The sequence below is a fragment of the Sarcophilus harrisii genome, chromosome 2 (genome assembly GCF_902635505.1).
Source record: "Sarcophilus harrisii chromosome 2, mSarHar1.11, whole genome shotgun sequence".
In the NCBI taxonomy this organism is placed as follows: Eukaryota; Metazoa; Chordata; class Mammalia; order Dasyuromorphia; family Dasyuridae; genus Sarcophilus; species Sarcophilus harrisii.
This window is the reverse complement of record NC_045427.1, coordinates 410,147,706-410,164,734: the sequence shown is the minus strand read 5'-3', so window position 1 is coordinate 410,164,734 and position 17,029 is coordinate 410,147,706. Positions and strand designations below refer to the sequence as shown.

The window sequence follows — 17,029 nt, the reverse complement described above, 5'->3', positions numbered from 1 at the left end:
AGGCAGATCAGTAGTGCACCCTATGTTGTAGAAGAAAACCAGTATTTGTAGGAACCTTCAAAATATCAAGAGGAGCTTCAGGGAAGACAGAGTCAAGAAAGCAGAGTGGGAGTCAGAATTTTTGGCCAGCTCCTCCAATTTACCTTCTCTACAATAACTTGGAAAATTAGACTCAATTTTAATTGATTAGAAAAATCAAGTTATAGTGAGACATTTTTTTCACGGAGAAGAGCTGCTAAAGAAAATAAACAAAGAAGTTTGTGAATACTAAAGGAATGGAACACAGTATTACACAGTACTACAGAAGCAGTGATTGAGAACCAATTCTAGTACTCAGAGATGGTAAAGGAACTGAGACAGAGAATCAGGGCTTCTGGCACTGGGGAAGAGAAAATTTCAAGATTCCTGAACCTAGGAAATTCTGGGAAGAGATAAAGTGCCAACTTGCAGCTCTGTCACCCACTACAAAGCTGTAGGTCACAGGTCCAGAGCAGGACAAGGAGTAGCAAGCGAGAGAAGCCCTAACTGTGTATTGAACAAGAAACAACTTTCAAAAACTTGACTGTATAGTTTTGAGTCCTTAACCAAAAGAAAAAAGGGATGTTAAGACTGAATTCTAACATTTAGTCTTCCACACATGCCTTTAATAGAATGACAATGTTAGAAAAAGCAAGACCAAAAATTAGCCAATAGTTCAGTTACTTTGAACCTGCAGAAATTACCTTCAGATAAACAGGTTCAGCATCAGTTTATTGAAACTCAGCCACACTCCAACAAACCCAAACCTGTTTCAAAAACTTACATGTTCCCAGACTGAGCTGTGACTTCAAAATAAGAAGCTAAAAAAACAGTGATTTAGACTAGATATCCTCTCCCCAGCCTCCAACTCAACAGTGAGCAGAGCTCAACACTATGTTAAAATCCAAATTCAAGAAGGAGGCTAGAAGAATGACCAAACCAAACCAAACAAACCAAACAAAATAAATCCTTTGATTAAAAAAAACCTAGTACGGTGACTAGGAAGCTCAAGTCACAAAGATGACAATGACCTAAAACTACCAACAAGCAATACTTTAAAGAAAAATACTGGTTTTCCACAAACTTCAGAATTTTTTTAAAAGTTAGAGATGTTTTGAAGGAGCAAAGAAAGTGATTTTAAAGAACAAATGACAGTAGCGAGGAAAAAATTAAAAAAAAAAAAGAGCCATGCAAGAAAGATATAAAAAGAGAATTAATAGCTTTATAAAAGATGTTTTAAAATTACTGAAGAAAATTGGGTGCCAAAATGTAATATTCTTCTCTAAAATATAATATTTTCTGGGAGCAGATTTCCTGAGGGGCTTCTGGAGGCAGCCTTAGTTTCAATGAGTGTAATCCCCCTCAATGTAGCCGGGAGTTAAAGTCCAAATCCTTTATTGTCTCTTTCCAAGTTTTGCCTCCTTCCTTGGGCCCAGTTAGCTTTCTTAGAGGCCTATCTCTCTCCTTGGTTTCAAGAGCTCCTGTTGCTAGTCCTTTGCCTCTGCCAGCTTCAGCCTCCAGCCAGGACAAAGGTGGAAGATGGAATGAATCTGTCTCCTCCTCCAAGAGCTTCTAGCGGGCTTCTCCTTCCTGGCCCTTAAAGATCCTCCTCATATGCCCCACACTGAGTATACATCAATCATTGTATCACTAGGAAACCATTATTTGTTGTAGGATTAAATCAATGCTAAACTAGATTTAACCACAGGCTCCTCAATTCCACTTACTTATTAGCACCTTGTAAGAATCCTAACACTTACAAATTAGAACTGATCAAATTTTTAAAAGGCACAAAATCTTACTAAAGAAAATAACTATAAATTAATGATTTCATGAGATATCAAGAAATAATAAAATAAAATAAAAAGACTAGAAAAATAGAAGAAAGGGTAAAATATCACATAAGGAAAATAAGTGATCTGGAAAATAGAGAGATAATTTAAGAAATTATTGATTTATTTGAAAGTCATGAACATAAAAATATCCTACAGACCAAATTTCAAGATTTTTAGAAAGGAAAAATTTCCAGATAACAGAATCAGAGGACAAAGTTGAGATTTCAAGAATTCGTGGTCACCTCTGGAAACCACAAAATGAAAACTATCAGGAATGCTACAGGTAAAATCAAGAACTTGCAGGTCAATAAAAAAAAACTGCAAGTAACAAGAAAGAAAGAATTCAAACACTGTGGATATAAGGTCAGGATCACATAAGATTTAACTAAAGGAATGGGAAGCAGTTAGAATTTGATATTCTGGAAGGAAAAGGATCTAGAATTATAGTCAAGAATAACCCTCAGAGTAAAACAGAAGAATCCTACAAGGGGAAATGGACATTTAATGAAACAGAAGATTTTCAAGCACTCCTAATGAAAAGAACAGAGTTAAATAGAAAATTTGGCATTCACATACAATACTAAAGCACATAAAAATAAAAAAGGAGAAAAATCCTAAGGAACTAAATAAAGTAAAACCATTTATATTTTTATGAGAGGAGAAATATATGCAACCCCTTAGAACTTTATCCCATTAGTGCTCTTAGAGGGAGTCTAATTAGAAAAAGCAAATGGCTGTGATTTGATTATGTTGAGACGATCTCAAGAGAAGAATGGAAAGGTGGAGAAATTTACTGTGAGAGAGGTGAAGGAAGAGGAAGAATGAGTAAGATTATCTCATATAATTGTTGTATAAAAGGAATAGTTTATGCTACAGAAGGGATAGTGAGATAGGAAAGGAGTGGACAACATTTGAACCATACTCTCATGAATTAGTTCAATAAGGGAAGAATAAATATATAACTAAGAATAGAAATTCATCTTAGTCAATAGAAAAGTAGGAGGGGAAAATTTAATGGAAAGAAGGGATTAAGAGATGAGGTAAATTAAGAGAGATGGGCAGTGGTCTGATACAATCAGAGTCTTTAAAAAAAAAACACAGGGTAAAAAAAGGAAGGATTAATGTAAGAAAATAGGATGGAAAGAATACAGAGTTAGCAAAGATAAATGTGAATTTGAAGGGGATGAACTCATTCAAAAAATGGAAGAGAATAGCAAAATGATTAGAAACCAGAATGCAACAATATGTTGTTCATGAAAAACATACTTGAAATGGAAAGTTATACACAGAGTTAAAATAAGGGGATAAAACAATCTTTCATGCATCAGCTTAAGTAAAAACAACAGAGATAGTAATCATCTTCTCAGAAAAAAAGCAAAAGTAAAAATAGACCCGAAGATTATTTGGTTCAATTTGGAGCACTATATTTTAGGAAGAAAATTGACAAGCTGGAATATATCTCTAAAACAAAATTATGAGGACAGGGAAGGGATAGAGGCAATAACATTTTGGGGATCTGTTGATGAAAATGAGAATAGTTAGACTTGAAAGAAAAGTCTTTGAGTAGCATGACTTCTGTCTTTAAAGAAATGAGATTATACTTGTTCTTCTTGGACCAAAAGAGAAGAATAAAGAACAATGTGTAGAAGTGTTAATAAATCAGATTTTAGTTCAGTATAGGGAAAACACTTCCTAATAACTAGAACTATCCAAAAGTTGAGGATAATTGAGGTCATAGCTACTAAGGACTCTTCTAACTCTGAGATTACATGATTCTGAGAGCTATTACCTAACTACTAGAACACATTAAGTTTCTATCTTGAGCTTTCATAAAAAATAATTGGTAGTAAGCTATTTCATTTTCTAATGAGGGAACATTCCGTGGTGCTGGATTTTATAACAATAAGGATAAAAATTTCCAGAATGTGGACCTCACTTTCTTCATTTACAAAATAGGAATGTATATCCTGATGATTTCTGAAGTCCTTTCTAGTTCTAAACCCATGATCTGCCTGCCAGCTGCTCTATTTACATTAATAAGTACAATGAGAATTTCAGTAGCTTCTCAGAATCTCTAGCATAACTCTGTGATGTGATAATGCAGCAGTTGCTATGGCAACTAGTTTTATTAAAATTTTAGAGAGGCAGGGTAAAATTATACAACATGAATACAGAGAAAGGGATTTTCTAAGTTCTTATCCTTCTCTAACAATCCATGACTGACTTGAAAATATTTGTTAAATAATATATTTTATGTGTCAGAAACCCAGAGGATTTTATTGGGAGACTTGCATTTCCTTTGCCAAATAAAACCTTGTGATACAGCCGTACAACCTAGGGTGGGGGGAGGGAGGAAGGCACATGGCCTAACTTTCCAAATGGGAAAAGAAAAGCCTAATATGTAGAGCTCAAGATACTTTGACTTTCAGACACCAAATGATAAAGATCAATGGATTTAAAGCTAAAAGAGACCTTAGAATTAAGCTAATCCAACCCCTTAATTTTATAGATGATTAAACTGAAGCCCGGAGAGGTCAAGAGACATACTTAGAATCACATAGGTAGAAAGTAAAGCTGAGAGGTTCAAAATCAAGCCTCTTGGATCAGGAAAATAAGGTTTCTTTTCTGAGGATTAAAATCTCCTCCTTACCCCCCACCCAAGGGTCAACAAAGGAACACTCTTGGGCTTTTCTACTCCTCTTTGATGGCTTTCTGGAACACTCCATTGTGATTTAATTAGTTAACCCCCAACAAGTTTTAAATAAGATATTAATTATTTACTAATTTCTATCTATTTTTAGCCTTGTCTTTTTAGGATCACTATTAAACATTATTTCCTAAAGTTATAGATGCCATTCTCTGTTCCTTATTGAGCTATATATTTCCATTCACATATTTGCTTTATGTCAGTCTATTTTTCTCTGTCTTAAAACTGCCAGTTAATTCATTAGTATTCAGTCCACAAAAGAACCAGCTGTCCATTGCTGAAAAGTTCTTCAGCAATTCCTCAATCAAGAAGTAATGATATCAAGTAATAGTGGCTGGAAAGCCAGTCTTGAAAACAGGAAGATCTGGATTCAGGTTCTACCTCAGATACAAATTGGTTGTGTGACCCTGATCTAGTTCTTTAATCTCTGAGTGTGCTAGGTAATGTGCATAGCTACAATAAGATAAACAAAAACAGCAATAAAAGGCAGGCAAAACTGGCTAATTAATAGGACCAATCTTGGTCTTATATGACAAAATATATTTCTTTTCCTCTTGATCAGGAGGTCGGGGCCCATAAATAAGAAAGACTGCATTTTTTCAGAAGATTGTATAACATTTTTTAACGTTTAGGGCATATGTTGATTGGTGGGAGTGATGCCAATATGATAGCAAATAACTGATTAAAAAATAAAAGGTTTTCATAAAATTTTAAAAATAAAATAAAAGAAGGAAATCAGTCTAGATTATTTTGAAGGTTTATCCCAGGTCTGGTAACCTATATTCTAAGATCTCTGTCCAGATCTTAAATCCTTTCTGAGTTTAATGGTTAACTAATTATCAAAAGATTGAGACCCAAGGGTCCTTCATTTTAAAGATAATATTGGATTTAACAAGATCCTCACTAAAACATTAAATGAGCTCTACATGAGAAAAAAAAAACCTATGTTTTCTCCCTTATGGAAAATGTTTCACTTTAATTAATAGCAACCAAAAATATAATATTTCGCCTTTTAATTAATAAAGACAAGGTCAATATAAGAGTCCAATGAGATCACCTGATGAAATGCAGCAAGAAACAGCCAGAATCACAGAATGTGTTCTAATTCATATTTTAAATACAACCATAGCCAGAAGTGAAATAATAAAAGTTAAACATTATTATGCTTCCCTGCCACAAACAGCACATGCAGAACAATTTCATCAATACCAGATAATAGATATGCACATAACCAGCAGGAGGGATTTTTAATAACATGCCTAAAATATGCATCTAAATAAAAGTGCAGAGTAATAAAAACCCGACACAAAAGATAATAAAACATAATCTGTTATCTGTGTTCATTTCTGTCAGCAAATAGAAGAGTATGAACATAATATGGCACAGAGAATTTTAGGGAAGACAGGTGGAGAGAAAGTTATAAATTAGAGCCATTCTCATTACAAGTGTGGCAGTGGGCTTGGGCAGTTAATGAAAGAATGACATCAACATAGTTAGAAACTAAAAGGGATAATATGAGGACACATTTTAAACAAAGAAAAACAGCTTGAAAATAAAGCAGGCCACGATCCTGAATTATATAAGAAGAATCTATCAACCAGCTCATCATGGGAAACCTGTGAGAAACATTAAAAATGAGGATGCTTCTGGAGTTTCACTGGACATGCTCACCACATTAAGGAAATGAGAAAACACTGAGCTGTGGGGTTGGCAAGACAGAAACTGCTGGTAATAATGCTGATAAGGGTGCCCACTTCTCTTATGCTTTGAGGCTGTCTACAACCAGGAAACAAAACCAAGGAAGGGGCCAGACCTCTAGACTATCCAATTAGACCTGCTCTTGTACTATGGCTATGGAGTAAATTAGGGAAGAATGAACAAGGGAATGGGTAAAAGCTCTTTCGGAAGAGTAGTAACACTTGGGGAATTTGAATGGATAGATTTCTGTTGGACTACACAGGGAAAAATCAAAGAACAAGGGATGAAAGTTACAAGGAGGTGAATTTAGGCTTGAGGTCAGGAAAAAAAAAAAAAAAAGGTTTCTAATATGAGAGCTATCCAAAATGGGAATGATCAAATCCTCCTCAGTGGAGATCTTCAAGCAAAAGCTAAGAAAGCTTTTCTTTGAATAGGTGATAGAGAAGATTCTTTTACAGCTATTGGTCAGTTTGCTAGCCACTGGAGTTACTCAAACTATGAAATTCTGTAATTCTATGATGACTTTAGTGATTTTCCCCATATGTCAGTGTTTGCGTTCCACTATGTTTGATGTATCCCTGGAAAATTCTTATATAATGGAACACTGAAGAGCTAAAAAATATTGACTTTGTATAAGATCAGCAATTGCTAACTCCCAGACTAAGCTTCCCTACCCTCTTTGCAGTCTCTTAGGAAGGTTAGGGAATATGGACCTTTGGTAATAAATGGCCCCAGGACCCTAACAAGACTTTTAAAAAATCTCTTCTGTTTGGGTGCTAAAAAGAAGATATAGAAAGGTACAAGGAGATATTACAAAAGTTTGTATTTGGATGTATCTATAATCTTATTGATGTGAGGGTTATATCTGCTGGAAGATAAGGAATGCATATTTCAGACTATTAAATTAGTTCATCACTATATGTATCTTAAGCAGGCATGTAAATGAACAATGAATTGGACTTAGCTTTAAATAGGAGGAGAATGGACTGAATTGAATTTGAATAATGTCCCTGTGTTTTTAATGACTCTAAGATCATTAAATGATCCCATTTTTAAACACCAAAATTCTCTTGGTAATGTTATGACTCAGTCATGGTGTATAACAATCTCTAAACAATCAAAGTGCAGGTGATCCTATAGAGAATAGAGAGATGCACCATAACTACAATGTCTGTGAATATGCCTCATTATATATATACATATATGTATATATATAATATATATATATGTATGTATTGCTAATACAGATCACAACCAAGTACCTCCTTAATCAATACAATCAGATTAAGTCCTATATATGAGATCTATCCAATAGGGCAGAATCCTTCATCTTTTAATATCGAGTACTTTAACATTAATGAGTACAAATCTGTCACTTGGATGCCTATCAGTTATCTTTGGTACAATGGAAAGAATGCCAGCTTTGGGATAAGAAAGGCAGGGTTTAAATCTAAATTTGTTACCAACTATCTGCATAACTTTAGATGAATTACTGCATGTCTCTAGTGCTCAGTTTCTTTGCCCTATCAAAGACCCTTCCAAGCTTTAAATCTACAAACCCTTAACAATCAGACATTTCTTTAATGATATATACTTTAGGTCATTTCCTTAACATAAATCATATGGTAGAGCCTACTTGTACCTACCCTGCATCTCTCTATTGCCCTTAGAACCATTTGAAATGTTGGCTTTAGACATCCTGATCAATCAACCTAGCCCACCTGAAATAACTTACAAATTGTTGAATCCTTGATATCTTTTTCAGAGGAGAACAATTCTAGAGAATCAATCAAAGCTATTACACAAGATGTAGAAAACCTCAATTGATGTAAAATGAGTGAAACCCTTGAGAAAAGGATGACATTGCATAGGAAGTGTATTTGGATTAGTTGAAGAGAGCTGATCACCCTTGTGAATCTGATATAATATACAAATCCAGTTCAGATTCTTTTGACCAGCAAAGAGGTGAGAACAGCTCCATCCAAGTCTGTAAGTCTTGAAAACTTTTGGTCTCGGTCATATCAAAATTTTGAACTGTATCTTAAAATTTTTTACCATCTTCCCCTATATTCAGTTTCACATTAATGTTGAATTAAACATCACCAGTCATTAGAGAAATGCGAATTAAAACAACTCTGAGGTACCACCTCACACCTATTAGCTTGGCTAAGAAGACTAGAAAAGAAAATGATAAATGCTGGAGGAGATGTGGGAAAATTGGACACTAACACATTGTTGGTGGAATTGTGAACTGATCCAACCATTCTGGAGAGAAATTTGGAACTATACTCAAAAGGCTATAAAACTGTAATTCAGCAGTGCTACAACTGAGTCTGTACCTCAAAAAGATTATAAGAAAGGGAAAACACAACCCACATGTGAAAAAATGTTTGTAACAGCTTGCAATTTTGATCTGATTTTTAAATGCTAAAATATGCTACATGAGCAACATGATATTTGTGGAAATATGTATAGAGGAATTGCACATATTCAGCATATATTGGATCACTTGCTGACTGGGGAGTGGGTGAGGTGAGGGGAGGGAAAAATTAGAACACCAGGTTTTGTAGGGATGAATGTCGAAAATTATCCATGTGTATATTTTGAAAATAAAAAGCTATAATTTTTAAAAAAGAATTTAAAAAGAAGATAATTGCTCCTTATGTATCAATATCTATTGCAGAGCATAAAGTAATAGAAAAATTCTAAGGGCTTAATAAGAGGTTTCAAACCAATTCAACATATATTTTGATACCTTCAATGCAACTTTTTCACCACTTAATAGTATTTTATTTTTTCACATCTTCTATTCCCTCTTCCCAAAATAGCAAGTAATATAACAATAGATTATAAATGTACAATCATTTAAAAAATAGATCCATATTAGTTATCTTGTAAAAACAATCAGAACAAAAGGGATAAAACCATGAGAAAGAAAAAACAAACAAAAAAAGTGAAAGTGGTATGCTTTGATCTATATTCAATCTCCATAATTTCTTTCTGTGGAGGTAGATGACATTTTCCTTCCCTAGCCTGTTGGAGTTATCTTGCATCACTGCATTGCTAAGAAGAGCTAAGTCTATCATAGCTGATCATAACACAGTCTTGCTGTTATTGTGTACAGTGGTCTGGTTCTGCTCACTCCATTCAGCATCAGTTCATGTAAGTCTTTCCAGGTTTTCCTGAAATCTGCCTGCTCATCATTTCTTATGGAACAATAGTATTCCATTACATTCATATAGCAAAGCTTATTCAGCCATTCCCCAATTCTTGAAGTGTATAATGATCTCCTGGTTCTGCTGATCTCACTTAGCATCAGTTCATGTAAATCTCTCCAGGACTCTCTATATTCATCCTGCTGGTCATTTCTTATAGAACAGTAATATACCATAACATCCATATATCACAATTTATTCAGCCATTCTCCACTTGATGGGCATCCACTCAGTTTCTAGTTCCTAGCCACTACAAAAAGGGCTGCCACAAATATTTTTGCACATACAGGTCCCTTTCCTTCCTTTATGATCTCTTTATGTTACAGGCCCAGTATAGATACTGCTAGGCCAAAGGGTTTGCACAGTTTGATAACTCTTTGGACATAGTTCCAAATTGCTCTCCAGCATGGGATCCAACTCACTACTAGGTGAACCAGGGCAAATCACTTAATCTCTACTAACTCAGTTTCTTATTCTATTAAATTTGGAATCATAATAACTCCTATCTCCCAGGACTGTTGTGAGGATCAAATAATTGTGAAGTACTTAGCACAGTGCCTGGCATGTGGTAGGAATTATATAAAAAGTAGCTAGAAGTAATAGTAATAATAGCAGTAGTGGTGGTAATAGCCATAGTCCTGGTACATAGTAGGCACATAATAAATGCTTGTTTGCTTTATGTGATTTCTGCAAAATAAAGAAACCAAGTGTCCCCATAGAAGAAATCATTTTGCCTGCTGAAACAAATACTGTCTACTCCTTTAACTCTTTAAGTAGAAACTGTGAAATATCTATGTCTTTTTATTTATTTATAACTTCTTTATATTCTGGTTCCATTTATAATGGGAACATTAATTTTGTTATGGTTAAGTTCTGTCAGTAGCATATCAACTCATTAGTCACTGAACAAATATATCATATTCAGAGTCCTGATATTAAATTTATGCCAATTGACTGCATAAACTTTGTGATTTTTTTCCCCAAGCATATTTGGCCTCTTCCATATTTGGCTATTCTGTCACTTTCAGTGCATATATGAGAAGAAGTGTAGAGTAGTGGAAAGAGTGAGAACTAGAGTAAGAATCAGGAAAACCTGACTTTGAGTCCTGCCTTAGATAATTACTTGCCATGTGTATGAACCACTTAAACATTTTCAGTCTCAATTTTTTCATCTATAAAGTATGAGTAATGATACTTGTAGGATTCATCTCACAGTTATCATGAAATTAAATGAAGTAAGTTATAGTTATATAGCACTTTAAGTTTTTCTATGGAACTACATGTAAAGCACTCAATTATCAAATAATACTAATTAGATCTTATTAAAATCTATTAAAGACTGCAAATGTTAGAACACTATATAAATGTCAGTTATCAATAACAAAGATGGTAGGAGTGGGGGTGGGGAGGCTGAACAGGAATAAGATTCACTTTGAATTTCTCTTTGCTTCATAGGCTGCCATTTAAAGAGTTTACATCTTCTAGAGGCTAAAGTGACATTATTGTGACCCTTGGTGCCTGTTTAGGCTGCTCCTCAGACAGGAAACAAAATGTATCACTGGGACACTCCCCAAAGCCATTTTTACTTGATATAATCTACCTAACTTGGCCAATCAGGGATCATTCATTTTTAAGCCATGAAGAATGGAGTAAGATTTATGATAAGTGGGATTAATTATATAAAAGAAAATAGAAGAATAGTGTAAAGAAACAAAGGGATTTAAAAACACAAAGGAGGATTTCATTTTATCAATTTATTATCAAATTCAATTCAATCAATTATCAATTATCAAAATTATTCATTTATTTTCATCTAGGCAAGGTCATATTGGAAAGAATATATGGATAAGTATCTACATATGACTTCTATTAAATTTCTACTTTAATGACTTATCAAAGCTTGAATTTTTGACTACAAGGCAGCAGAATACAACCTTTGGTTTATCCTAACAAGCTACACAGCCTTCAAGAATAGATCTGGCAAGTGACTCTACATCTGAATGTACATCTACATGCCAATGATTAACAAAAAAGCTCATCATCAGAAATCTGCATACTTGGCTGGGAATTCTTGGGCTATGGGCACTCACAAAGACAGCTTGGAGGAACTACAATCTACATTATTATACAGTAGTGACACAACATACAATATATACCTCCCTCACTGAATTAAAGAGGCAAGGGACAATGTGTGTGGAATATTTCACATACTTTCAAATAGGGTGAAAGTGCTAGTTTCTTTTGCTGATCTACCTTGTTTTTTCTTTTTTTTTTTTAAATATTAACTTTCTGTATGTCTTTAAGATGGTCCTAGCATGGTTCAAAGATACAATCCCAGACTTACCTAACACGGCTCCCTTTCATATACACCAAAATCTTCTCATTATTCCTCCACCACAATAATCTACTTATCATCACTATGCCTTCACAGAAAGGGCTCCCCTTATATCTGGAATACAGTCCATCGCTCCTCACCTATTTTTCTTATAATTCTTATTTTACTTCAGGAGTTGGCACAAGCCTTTCTACATGAAGAAACCTTTCCTGGTCCCTCTCCAGCCACTAGTGCCTTCCCTACTTCTAAACTATTTTGCATCTTCCTATATATGACCATGTATCCTTTCATTCAATTTTAAGTTCTTCAAGCAGAGACTTTCATTTTTTCTTTGTATCTTCTGCTCTTAGTTCAGTGCCTTGTATATAGCAAGTACTTAATAAATACTTGTTAATTTATTTCTTTTTTCTTCCTTTTAAAAATATTTGTTATAAAATATGAATGTGGTAAAAGAACATAAAGGATTGATAAGACAATTTTTAAAATAAAAATAGTGGAAGTTTTTTCTTAAAAAAATGAGTTCAATTTGTAATCACTACTTACATGTAGTAAAAAATGAAGACATTATTAAATTAACTTCTCCTTTTTCAACAGCCACAAATTCCTTTCTGTGAGTAAATAGGGGGCACAATAAAGTGAGCCACCTTATCCTTATTTCTAAAATTATTTCCTCCTTCTGGATCTCAGTTTTCTCATATTCAAGATGAAATTCTCTCAGGAGTTTTGGGAAAATTGTAATGCCAATCATAAAATAGAAAATGTGTGTTTTTTTTAAAATATCAGCACTATGACAACAGCAGAGTATAAAAAAATCTCCCAGTGTGTAATTCCTCTCCACTAAAACCAACCCACAATTCTTCTGTAATAATTGCCTTAGACACTTAAAGTGACTTGATCCTTGATCCATTAATTCCTGATTAAAAAATCAGCTTGCCATTCAGTATACTATAAAATTTTCTCAACTTCCTTTCTCCCCAAGGTGTAGCATTTCTTCTCCACCACCTCACAACCATGACACTAGTGCCCAGATTAACATTTATGTGATATGATACATTTTATTCATTTAAGATACTTAGCCATTGAGCAGGTGATTCACTACTGTGTGTTTACTACTTATCTGGGAAGAACATGCAGGAAGGGAATAAACAATTATGTAGTGCTTCCGATGTTCCAGGAGTTGTGTTAGATTCTTTATAAATATTATTTAATTTGATCCCAACAACAACCCTGAAAGGTGGGTGCTGTTATTATTCTCATTTTACATTTGGGGAACTGAAGCAAAAGGGGATTGAGTGACTTGCCTAGCGTCATGCAGCTAAGTAAGTATCTGAGAGCACATTGGAATGCAAATCTTCCCAACTCCAGGTCCAACTAATTCTGTTCTCACTGTGCTCTGCTGTCTCCATTCCTTTTCTTATTCCATCACTCATGTCTCAAATAGAATGCCTTTCTCATATCAACATCTGTTAAAATTCCTCTCTATTTTCAAGGACTAAATATGATGTCATCTTTTCTGTCAAGTCTTCCCTGACATCACCAGGTGAAACGCCAGCATTCTGTGTCACATAGCTGCTTTTGTGAAATATAACTCTCCTCTACTCAAATAATAATAAAAATAGCCACTATAGATGTCTCTCTCTTGATACATAGATAGATAACATCTATCACTAGATAAAGAGATCTATCTGTATCTATCTCTATGTTAGTGATAGATCTATGTATAGAGACACATATGCTAGCTATTATTATTATTGTTTGAGAAATCTCTATATCTATCTCTTTGTATCTATAAAAAGAGAGAGAAATAGAAATAGATATATTGGGCAGCTAGGCAATAGAGTAGATACAGTCCTGGGCTTGGAATTAGGAAGACTCCCCTTCTGAGTTCAAGTCTGGCCTGAGGCACTCATTAGCTGTGTAAACAGGGCAAGTCACTTAACCCTGCTTGCCTCAGTTTCCTCACTTGTAAAATGAATTGGAGAAAGGAATAGCAAACACCTCCAGTATCTCTGCCAAGAAAACCCCAGTGATGGGGTTGCAGTGTATGACACAAATGAAGTTATGTGTACGTATACATATATCTATATCTATATCTATCTATCTATGACAAGAGCCAAGCACTGTACTAAGAGGTTTACAAATATTATTCCATTAGACCCTCACAACAGATTTGAGAGGTAAGTGCTATGATCATACTAATTTTACAGTTGAGGCAATGGGCAAATAGAGTTTAAGTGAATGGCCCAAAAACATAAAGCCAGTAAGTATCTGAAGCCACATTTGAACTCAGACTTTCCCAACTCCAGACTTAACTGCTTTATTCATTAGGTCACTTAGCTGCTTCAGTCATTCTTTTTTCCCTATTAAAATATAAATTTTGAATCACTTCCATGTGAATTGTCTTAGGAAGATTCTGAAGATCACCTGGCAGAATAAGACATCAGACTGAGGTTCTTTCTCCAGCTAAACTACCAAGCATTCCAACTCTACTGCAGAAAGCACAGCTCCATTGGGCTGGCCACATTGCTCAAATGCCAAAAGAACACTTGCCAAAAACATTATTTTATGGAGAACTCACATGGTGGGAAGAAAAAGAGATACAAGGACATTCTCAAGGTCTCTGTTAAGAATTTTAGAATTGGTTATATGGCAGGGGAGACACTGGCACAGGAGCACCAAGCATAGCATGCCCTCATCAGAGAAGGTCCAAATGTTCCTAGAGACTATTTGTGCCCAACCTGTGGCAGAGCATTCAGAGCTCACACTGATCTGATCAGCCACAGCCAGACACACCGTAACTCGACTCGAACATAGTGATGTCATTTTGGTCCTCTTCGAAAACAAAAGACAACAACCATAAACTCCTGATCCTGACATTCTAACCCCGCCCCCCATGAACTATTTCCAGCCTAAATTTAAATTTCCCTAATGCTATTCCCTTTTATATCCTCTACCTTCCACTTATGTAAGACTGTTCACAATCCCCAGCTAATCCTGTTCTCACTGTGCTCTTATATCTCCATCTTTTCTTATGCCATCACTCATGTCTCAAATAGAATGCCTTTCTCATATCAATGTCTGTTAAAAATCTTTCTCTATTTTCAAGGACTATGATGCCAACTTTTCTGTCAAGTCTTCCCTGACATCACCAAGGTGAAAGCAACTTCTGTCTCAATCAAATTTTTCACAGAACTCTCTCTTTCAACCTCTTTTTAAATCTATTTTATCTACTTTTTAAATCACCAGATTTGTCCTTTTTTATTCAACTTAATGAGCACTAGTATCTAAGCACTGATCATCATAAGCATAAATCAAACATAGCAAAGACTCTGTGACCTTGTATTAAGCATTTTCCATGCCTAGAATATTCTCCCTATTCAATTCTACCTTTCTAAATCCTTCTCTTCCTTCAAGACAAAACTCAAGTATTATTTTTCCATTAAGTCTTCTCTCAGTTGAGACTAATATCTCCCTGTCCCTATTTCTCATAATCTTTTTTTGTGTGTTTCTTCATGGTCTCTATTATAGGAGCATAGCATTTAATGCTAGAAATACAAATTATTCTTTCTGGCATTTAAAATCCTTCACAATCTGGCTCCAGACTATTTTCTCAACTTTAAAATATAGTACACTTCTCTCACATACAATGGTTTGTTCAAACTGGCACTCCTTTGCCTTTATTCACAGTTAATATTCACCTCTCCTCTCCCAGCCTTTGCACTAGATCTTCTACTTGCTTGGAATTCATTGTTTCCTCACTTCTATTTCTTAGCATCACTTCTATGTGAAACTTAGCTCACACAGTACCTTTTGCATGAAGCCCTTCCTGATTCCCCTACCTAATAGTGCCTTCTCACAGCCCTCACAAATAGTGTTGAATTTTTCACAGATATTTACATAAATATATGGTTTCCCCAAACAGAAAACAAGGATTGTTATTGTTATTTTTCTCCTCTATGTCCAAAGCACCTTAAATATACTAAGTACTTAATAAATTGAAAAGATTTGAAAATTATCTAATATAATTCCTTCATTTTACAGATAAGAAAAATTAGATTTATAATCTAATAATAAGTAACAGATTAATAAAAGGCTGGAGGTAGGATTTGAATCCAGGTCTTCTGAATCCAAATGCGGTGCTCTTATCACTATTTCAAATTATATTTAACTGTGTACACATATCCTTACCTTAATAACCACCTCTGCTTGCCATTAGAATATAAACTCTTTGAGGGCAGTAATTGTTCTAATTTTCATCTATGTATCCCTAATGTCATATTCCGGATTGCATTCTTCAGAAAGAAACTTCACCAGATCACATGCTTCTCAATTACCACTTTTTCTGCCCACAAAAAATTATTTCTTTCCTTCCTTCTTCCATCACACAAAGTCACAATTTGGTTCTGTGACTTCACTGCCTAATAGTGAATTACACAAATGTTAGTAAAGTATGATACATATATGATACATATAATTGAGCACTTGAATGAGGTTCTAGCCCTAGCTCTAACACTTACTGCTAAGGTGACTATGATCAAGGCACTTAATCTCTTTGACCTCATTTTCTTCATCTATAAAATGAAATCGCTGGGCTGGATGGTCTCTGAGGCACCGTTCCACTCCAGATCTATGATCTTCCAATCCAAAAAGATCCTTGTTCCTTAAGCAATAATAGCCAAAAGATCTAATTTCTTCATACTTTATATTTTTTTTAAAAAAATGTTGGCATTTCAACTAATCAAGAAGTTTGTATTTGTCTTCCTATCAGTGATTTTAAAGTTAGGAACCACAGAGGAAGGAGGTTCCTGAGAACTTATTTGCAAGATAATACTTTGGAATCAAATGCAATTTTGAATATTATATATCAAAAATCGTTTATGAAAGCCTTCCTTTGTATCCCAGTGTGGCATGAAAATGACCCTAGATTCTCAAAGCTATGCTAGCAGAAGATATGCTATGTCAAGTCTTACCCAGAAGGAAGGGCTCCCAATATATGTCTAGTGAAAGACTATTTTGTCCAGTGACCAACCTAACAGAGTTTAAAGAGATCCATGTCTAGGGTGGTTTTGTCAGTGCGATATCTCCCTGGGAGGAGAGGGGGAGGGAGAAGGGGAGGGACTGGCCATGCGAACAAAGAAAAAAAAACAAACATACTCAAAACATAGTACCTCAGGGAAGTCAAAGAGGTCTTATAGGAAGGAATTATAAAGATGTTTCAATC

General features: G+C 34.8%; 1 protein-coding gene across 1 annotated transcript in view; it reads right to left on the bottom strand.

Moving 5' to 3' along the window:
* NSG2 (neuronal vesicle trafficking associated 2) overlaps positions 1 to 17,029 on the bottom strand; it is a 69,070-nt gene that overhangs the window by 26,286 nt on the left and 25,755 nt on the right. The window lies entirely within an intron of this gene.